This window comes from Syngnathus floridae, chromosome 9, assembly GCF_059516105.1.
Source record: "Syngnathus floridae isolate MCC-2025c chromosome 9, RoL_Sflo_1.0, whole genome shotgun sequence".
Taxonomy (NCBI): domain Eukaryota; kingdom Metazoa; phylum Chordata; class Actinopteri; order Syngnathiformes; family Syngnathidae; genus Syngnathus; species Syngnathus floridae.
In genome coordinates this window covers 26,768-35,908 of record NC_142421.1, presented here as the reverse complement: position 1 = coordinate 35,908, position 9,141 = coordinate 26,768, and the positions used below count along the sequence as shown (strand labels likewise).

At 38.2% G+C, this 9,141-nt stretch overlaps 1 long non-coding RNA gene across 1 annotated transcript; it reads left to right on the top strand.

The window, feature by feature from the left end:
* The first annotated feature begins 2,064 nt into the window (after window positions 1-2,064).
* On the top strand, window positions 2,065-8,668 carry LOC148392705 (uncharacterized). The gene is made up of 5 exons (XR_015860603.1): window positions 2,065-3,329; window positions 3,575-3,670; window positions 4,714-4,812; window positions 5,751-5,846; window positions 6,887-8,668. It is a non-coding gene; the product is annotated as an uncharacterized LOC148392705 (long non-coding RNA).
* Window positions 8,669-9,141: the final 473 nt, after the last annotated feature.

Sequence of the window (9,141 nt, the reverse complement as noted above, 5' to 3'; positions counted from 1 at the left end):
GACGGTCTTTTGTCATTTTCAAGAAAAGTATTGGGGCCACTCCTTTTTGCTGCAGTCAAGCGCATTATATTGCTGTCTAACAAAAAGCATTCTTAAAGGCAAAGTCAACCCCAAAATATTAACGATAATAGGTTGTGTGTAGCTCAACTTGTTGAAGCACATTTTTCCAAACAATATTTCGCTTGTGGAATATAAATTAAGTAGGCAAACTCCACCTGTTTTGTGGCAGCCATTCTGCCACTTACTGTTGAGTGAAAATGATGTCACAATTCAGCTTCAGAAAACTGGTCGTTGGTTGTGACAAGAGAGCTGTCAACCGTGACGTCATTTTCAGTCAACAGTACTTGGCAAAATGGCTGACCCCAAAGTTGGATAAAAATGGGAGAATTTTGCTGCTTAACTCGTGGTCCACAAACACGTATTAGAGAAAATGATTTTAAAAGCAAAACAAGTCGATTTTCCATGAGATGTCTCTCTTTATTTAGGTTGAGTCAATCAAAGAGGTATGTGAATATTTGGTTGGGTGTGGCGGTGCGGTGCAGTGCAGTGCAATGCAGATGAGTGTCCTGTATTCAGTCAGCAATGGGATGAAGTCCCAGTTTCTTGGGTCTATTTTGATATGTGCATGCTCCTAATTCTGTGTCGTTTTCTTGCAGTGCTTTTCAATGAGACAAATCTGCCAATGCATTCAAATGTGCCTTTGAAAGGTAAGGACTTTATTGTATTTTCAAACACTGGTACTTGCGGGAAAATGACATCACGGTTACTCAGTTAACCGGCAATCACAGCTGAGCTTCAGAAAACCGCTGAGCAACTGTGATGTCATCAAAAACGCGTTGAAACAGTAACTCTGCGCCCTCAAACTCGAGCACACGATATCCTTAATAAGAGAATTAAAATATTAAGGTATATACATACTAAGGAAAAATGCTGAAAACAGTGTCGCTCTCGCAACACGATGTACGTGAGTCGGACGTACTATCTAGTGCGCCACTACGTCGGCGAGTAAAATACTAAGTTTACTAAATAAAATAGCGCTTTTGGTCCTGACCAAACGAGGACTAAAAGACTTTTCTGGTCTAAATAAACCCTGAGATACAATATCCTTAATAAGATAGCAATAAAAATAGTATTAAGGTATATACATACAGACAAGGGAGAAAAATAAAAACATGCTGACATGAGTTTCGAACGCACCTCATCATGAATAAGAGGCGGACGCGCTATCTAGTGCTTCATTATGTCGATGTAACATACCACAAATTTACAAAATAAAATTTCCGCCAAAAATCAAATATTTGGGCGTGGCTCGCAACAGAAGTAGGTAGTGGATACGCTGTTCGAATATTAAGGTATATACATATAGACAAGGGAGAAAAGAAAATGTGCTGAGACGAGCGTCGAACCCGCGACGTCTTGGCTTAGAGGTGGACATACCAGTCAGTGCGCCATCATATCAACGCACAATCACTTTAAGTCTACTACATGAAACAGTGGTCCGTATATGACGTCGGCTACGTTATAGTCACGTGACGCGGATGTGACGTTAATTGGGCGGAACTTCCGCCGAAATTCAGATCCGTGGGCAGAGTTAACTTGTTTGAAAGGGAGTGGGCAGAAGATTTATTTAATTTATTTGAATCTATTTTGAGTGTGCACCATTATGTCAATGCATAAATACTGTAAGTCTACTAAACAAAACAGCGGTTGCTATATTACGTCTGCTCCGTCGAAGTCACGTGACGAGGATGTGACGTTTGATGGGCGGAACTTCTGCCGAAATTCAAATCCGTGGGCAGAGTTAACTTGTTTAAAAGGGAGTGGGCAGAAGACTTATTTATTAATTTTATTAATTAATAAGTTAATTAATTAATTAATTTATTAATTTTAATTAATTATTTATTAATTATTTATTAATTGATTTAAATCTATTTTGAGTGTGCGCCATTATGTCAACGCATAACAATTGTAAGTCTACTATACAAAACAGCGGTTGCAATATGACGTCTGCCACGTTGCAGTCATGTGACGCGGAAATGACGCTAATGGGCGGGACTTCCGCCCAAATTCAAATCCGTGGGCGCGGCTTTCAACAATAGCAGCGAACGAGACACAGCGGATGGTTCAACGACGACTAACAAGAGAAATATTTTTATTTTCTGCTTGCAACTGGACCGTCTAGAGCGTACACGGTAAATACAACTCATTGTTTTTAAAAAGAAGTACTTTTGTAGCCCCGAAAAGCGAGTGAGTGTGGCGGGCGTCGAGCTCGGCGTCTGCTGCCAGCCACAAACGCCGAATTTCGACGATTCTTCCTGGTCAACGGTTATAAATGATTGCGTTGATTTAAAAAGAAAAACTTTATTTAACTCTACTTTTAACTTCGCCGTTTTAGATAAGCGGGTATTACGCGGAAATGACGTCAGTAGGCGTGGCTTCCGCCAAAATTCAAATCCGTGGCCGCGGATGGCTGCGAATGGACGCGAGCGAGATAGCGGATACAAACACGACGATTAGCAACAGAAATATCTTTATTTTCTGCTCGCAACTGGACCGTCTAGAGCGTATACGGTAAATACAACTCATTGTTTTTAAAAAGAAGTACTTTTGTAGCCCCGAAAAGCGAGTGAGTGTGGCGGGCGTCGAGCTCGGCGTCTGCTGCCAGCCACAAACGCCGAATTTCGACGATTCTTCCTGGTCAACGGTTATAAATGATTGCGTTGATTTAAAAAGAAAAACTTTATTTAATTCTACTTTTAACTTTGCCGTTTTAGATAAGCGGGTATTACGCGGAAATGACGTCAGTAGGCGTGGCTTCCGCCAAAATTCAAATCCGTGGCCGCGGATGGCTGCGAATGGACGCGAGCGAGATAGCGGATACAAACACGACGATTAGCAACAGAAATATCTTTATTTTCTGCTCGCAACTGGACCGTCTAGAGCGTATACGGTAAATACAACTCATTGTTTTTAAAAAGAAGTACTTTTGTAGCCCCGAAAAGCGAGTGAGTGTGGCGGGCGTCGAGCTCGGCGTCTGCTGCCAGCCACAAACGCCGAATTTCGACGATTCTTCCTGGTCAACGGTTGTAAATGATTGCGTTGATTTAAAAAGAAAAACTTTATTTAACTCTACTTTTAACTTTGCCGTTTTAGATAAGCGGGTATTACGCGGAAATGAAGCCAGTAGGCGTGGCTTCCGCCAAAATTCAAATCCGTGGCCGCGGATGGCTGCGAATGGACGCGAGCGAGATAGCGGATACAAACACGACGATTAGCAACAGAAATATCTTTATTTTCTGCTCGCAACTGGACCGTCTAGAGCGTATACGGTAAATACAACTCATTGTGTTTAAAAATAAGTACTATTGTAGTCTATTGTAGATAAGCGGGTATTACGTCGCAGTAATGTGCCGTCGAAATGAAGTCAATAGGAGAAACTTCCCGCCAAGATTCAAATCCGTGGGCGCGAAATGGCCGTTAGCGCGACAGCGGATACAAACACGACGTAGTCGCGTTGCCTTATATCTTTGAATGTCTTGAGGGTAAATGTTAATGTTTAATTTCATTCCTTTAGGTTACATGGTGTTTGTTGGCAGTATGTTTTCCACTGTAAGAAGAATGAATATACACATCAGGTGGAGGCTCGCATCATTGACCAGGCGCTACAATGGTGAGTAGCCCTTCCTTCCTCCATTTATGTTAAACACCTCCTATTTCATGTCTAACAGTAATTGATTTAACACATGACTGTAAGTAAATTGTGTGTGGGCACTGTCAATTTAATATGTGAGATTATACTGCCTAATCTGTCACTGAGTATATTGTTGCAAAGTAATATAAGAAATAATCCAATATTGTAATTCAGAATAGTTTTCAAAAGACGACCATTAGAATTATATACAAATCTGATTACTCTGAACACAAGTAATTTCTTAAATCACAAATTCTTCTATTCAAAGATTTGGTCAGACTGCTCAAATGATGCCTAACAGTAATTAATGTAACACATAACCATAAGTAAATTGAGTGTGGGCACTCTCTAGTTAACATATGTGATTATACTGCCTAATCTCTTACCGAGTATGTTGTTGCAAAGTAATATAAGAAAAGATCCAAAGTAGTAATCCAGTGTTTAATATGTCCTATCAGGGCTCAAGTCAAAATTTGGCACCATCATGTGGTGAAATTTGGAATTGCATCACATCCAATTTTGCCTGGGAACAAACAGATTAAATAAGTCGTAGTCTTAAATAAGACACCCCTTCTCAAACAAGTAAACTCTGCCCATTTTGCGCAGTAGATGTTCTGTTAATACCTAGTATTTAAACAAAGTCATAATTTAAAATACTTTCAACATTCATTCATCCATTAAACCACCGTTAGTCCACTCGCTCTTATTACCAACTCCTATCAATTTAACTAAGCGCTTAATACGTCCTATCAGGTCTCAAGTCAAGATTTGGCACCATACTTTTTTGAAATTTGCAATTGCAGCAAATCCAATTTTGCCAGGGAAGAAAAATAGTCTTACATGTTCCCATTAAATAAATTAAATAAGTCTTGCTTGTTCCCACTCCTTTTGAAAAAAGTAGTTTAAAACGAGGGCCCCTCCCTCAGCCTTTAACCCGAACGAGCCCTAAGCCCGCACGTCACATTGTGTTGCATCTGCGAATGTTGCTTGAAGCCAAATGTTAAAGTTTTCTTTCATTCCAGTAGGTTTCACGGTGTTGGTCGGCTGTACGTTTTCCACCGTCAGAAGAATGAATATACAAATCAGTTGGAGGCTCGCATCATTGACCAGTCGCTACAATGGTGAGTACCCATTTCTTCCTCCATTTATGTTAAACACCTCCTATTTTATGTTTAACAGTAATTGATTTAACACATAACCATAAGTAAATTGAGTGTGGGCACGCTCAAGTTAACATATGCGATTATACTGCCTAATCTCTCACCGAGTATATTGTTGCAAAGTAATATAAGAAAAGATCCAAAGTTGTAATTCAGAATAGTTTTCAAAAGAAGGCCATTAGAATTATATACAAATGTGATTACCGTGAACATAATAACAAGCTATTTGTTAAATCACAAATTCTTTAATTCAAAGATTTGGTTAGATTATCACACTCCTCAAAGTGAAGCAAAAGTGTTTACCTAAAAAATATTCAAAAGCATATTCAAACTATGTCTAATTCAGAACATTCATGTTGCCCCCCCTCGGCATTATTATCAATTTGTATCACTTCAACTAAGTGTTTAATATGTCCTATCAGGTCTCAAGTCAAAATTTGGCACCATCATGTGGTGTAATTTGGAATTGCAGCACATCCAATTTTGCCTGGGAACAAACAGATTAAATAAGTCTTACTTCTTGCCAATCCTCCCCAATTTTGCCAGGGAACAAAAATAGATTAAATAAACTAAATAAGTTTTACTTCTTCCCATTAAATGAGTTTAATACGTCCTATCAGGTCTCAAGTCAAGATTTGGCACCGTACTTTGTTGAAATTTGCAATTGCAGCAAATCCTATTTTGCCTGGGAACAAAAATAGATGAAACAAATTAAATAAGCCATTAAATAAATTAAATAAGTCTTGCTTGTTCGCACTCCTTTTCGAAAAAGTAGTTTAAAACAAGGGCCCTTCCCTCAACCTTTAACCCTAACGAGCCCTCACCCCGCACGTCACATTGTGTTGTATCTGCAAATGTTGGTTGAGGCCAAATGTTAAAGTTTTCTTTCATTCCTTTAGGTTCCTCGGTGTTGGTTGGCTGTACGTTTCCCACCGTCAGGAGAATGAATATACAAATCAGTTGGAGGCTCGCATCATTGACCAGGAGCCACAATGGTGAGTACCCATTTCTTCCTCCATTTATGTTAAACACCTCCTATTTCATGTTTAACAGTAGTTGATTTAACACTTAACCATAAGTAAATTGAGTGTGGGCACTCTCAAGTTAACATATGCGATTATACTGCCTAGTCTGTCACCGAGTATATTGTTGCAAAGTAATATGAGAAAAGATCCAAAGTTGTAATTCAGAATAGTTTTCAAAAGACGACCATTAGAATTATATACAAATCTGATTACCCTGAACACAAATAATTTCTTAAATCACAAATTCTTCTATTCAAAGATTTGGTCAGACTGCTCAAATGATGCCTAACAGTAATTAATGTAACACATAACCATAAGTAAATTGAGTGTGGGCACTCTTAAGTTAACAAGTGATTATACTGCCTAATCTCTTACCGAGTATGTTGTTGCAAAGTAATATAAGAAAAGATCCAAAGTAGTAATCCAGTGTTTAATATGTCCTATCAGGGCTCAAGTCAAAATTTGGCACCATCATGTGGTGAAATTTGGAATTGCATCACATCCAATTTTGCCTGGGAACAAACAGATTAAATAAGTCGTAGTCTTAAATAAGACACCCCTTCTCAAACAAGTAAACTCTGCCCATTTTGCGCAGTAGATGTTCTGTTAAAACCTAGTATTTAAACAAAGTCATAATTTAAATTACTTTCAACATTCATCCATTCAACCACCACTAGTCCACTCGCTCTTATTACCAACTCCTATCAATGTAACTAAGCGTTTAATACGTCCTATCAGGTCTCAAGTCAAGATTTGGCACTGTACTTTGTTGAAATTGGCAATTGCAGCAAATCCAATTTTGCCAGGGAAGAAAAATAGTCTTACATGTTCCCATTAAATAAATTAAATAAGTCTTGCTTGTTCCCACTCCTTTTGAAAAAAGTAGTTTAAAACGAGGGCCCCTCCCTCAACCTTTAACCCGAACGAGCCCTAAGCCCGCACGTCACATTGTGTTGCATCTGCGAATGTTGCTTGAAGCCAAATGTTAAAGTTTTCTTTCATTCCTTTAGGTTCCACGGTGTTGGTTGGCTGTATGTTTTCCACTGTAAGAAGGATCAAAGTCCAACGGTTTGATGTTGGCGAAGACGTCTCCGGTGAGTCCTTCCTTCCTTTTTATTCATGGGAAGTCACAGACAACAATAGATAAAGTAACACAATGTTAGAGGTAACTACATTTGTCTTAAATTGGATAGATTACTTCTTTCCACACCATTTCAAACAAGTAAACTGGCCATTTTGTGTTTATACCTAGTATTTATACAGTCATAATTTAAATGAACAAATAAGATTCATTCACTCACCCACTCATTCATTCATTCATTCATTCAGAAGATCCAAAGTTGTGTGTGCTGTGTAATTCAGAATAGATCTCATGTTACTCCACTTGCTCATATGACCAAGTTCTATCAAATTAGCTATTAATACGTCCCATCAGGTCTCAAGTCAATATTTGGGACCGTAATTTGTCGAAATTTGCAATTGCAGCAAATCCAATTTTGCCTCGGAACAAACATATATTAAACAAACTAAATAAGTCTTCTTCCCATTTAAATAAATGAAATAAGTCTTTTCTTCCTAGTCCTTTTTAAACAAGTAAACTGGCCATTTTTTGCAGTCGTGTTTGTGTTCATACTTAATATTTATCCAAAATCATAATTGAAATGACTTCATTCATTCATTTTTGAAATTTTGAATTCCACCAAATCCATTTTTCCCATTAAATAAGTTTTACTTCTTCCGTTTAAATAAACGAAATAAGTCTTACTTCCCATTCTTTTTCAAAAAAGTAAACTGCCCATTTTGTGTAGTATATTTTCTGTTTATACCTAGTATTTATAGAAAAATCATAATTAAATTTTGTGTAGTATATTTTCTGTTTATACCTAGTATTTATACAAAATCATAATGAAAATGATTTAATTAACAATTAAGTTAATGAACTTATTCAAAAGAGTCTTTAATATGTCCTATTAAGTATAATAAGATTTGTCACCATCCTTAGGTATAATTTGGATTTGCAGCAAATCAAATAGACAAACGCATTGGCCAAGTTATTTTATAAGAGCATGTGGGGTGATGTGATGTCTTTTGTGGGATGATGTTTTGCATTTGTGATGTCATACTCTGTTTTTTATTATGTCATATTTTTGGTTCGTTAGGCTAGGTGCTAGAGGCTAGGTGCTAGAGGCTAAGGTCTAGGTGCTAAGGTCTAGGTGCTAGAGGCTAGAGGTTAGGTGCTAGAAGCTAGGTGCTAGTGGCTAATGTGGTTAGGTGCTAAGGTCTAATGTGGTTTGGTGCTAAAGTCTAATGTGGTTTGGTGCTTAGGTCTAATGTGGTTTGGTGCTAAGGTCTAATGTGGTTTGGTGTTAAGGTCTAATGTGGTTTGGTGTTAAGGTCTAATGTGGTTTGGTGCTAAGGTCTAATGTGGTTTGGTGCTGAGGTCTTATGTGGTTGGGTGCTAAGGTCTAATTGTGCTAGGTGCTTAAGGTCTAATTGTGCTAGGTGCTAATGGTCTATGTGCTATGTGCTCATGGTTTAATGTGCTATGTGCTCATGGCCTAATGTGCTATGTGCTCATGGCCTAATGTGCTATGTGCTCATGGCCTAATGTGCTATGTGCTCATGGTTTAATGTGCTATGTGCTCATGGCCTAATGTGCTATGTGCTCATGGCCTAATGTGCTATGTGCTTATATTTGATGTGCTATGTGCTCATGGCCTAATGTGCTATGTGCTCATGGTCTAATGTGCTATGGTCTAATGTACTATGTGCTAATGGTTAATGTGCTATGTGTTAATGGTTTAATGGTCTAATGTGCTAATGGTCTAATGTGCTAATGGTCTAATGTGCTAATGGTCTAATGTGCTAATGGTCTAATGTGCTAATGGTCTAATGTGCTAATGGTCTAATGTGCTAATGGTCTAATGTGCTAATGGTCTAATGTGCTAATGGTCTAATGTGCTAATGGTCTAATGTGCTAATGGTCTAATGTGCTAATGGTCTAATGTGCTAATGGTCTAATGTGCTAATGGTCTAATGTGCTAATGGTCTAATGTGCTAATGGTCTAATGTGCTAATGGTCTAATGTGCTAATGGTCTAATGTGCTAATGGTCTAATGTGCTAATGGTCTAATGTGCTAATGGTCTAATGTGCTAATGTGCTATTGGTGTAATGTGCTATTGGTGTAATGTGCTATTGGTGTAATGTGCTATTGGTGTAATGTGCTATTGGTGTAATGTGCTATTGGTCTAATGTGCTATTGGT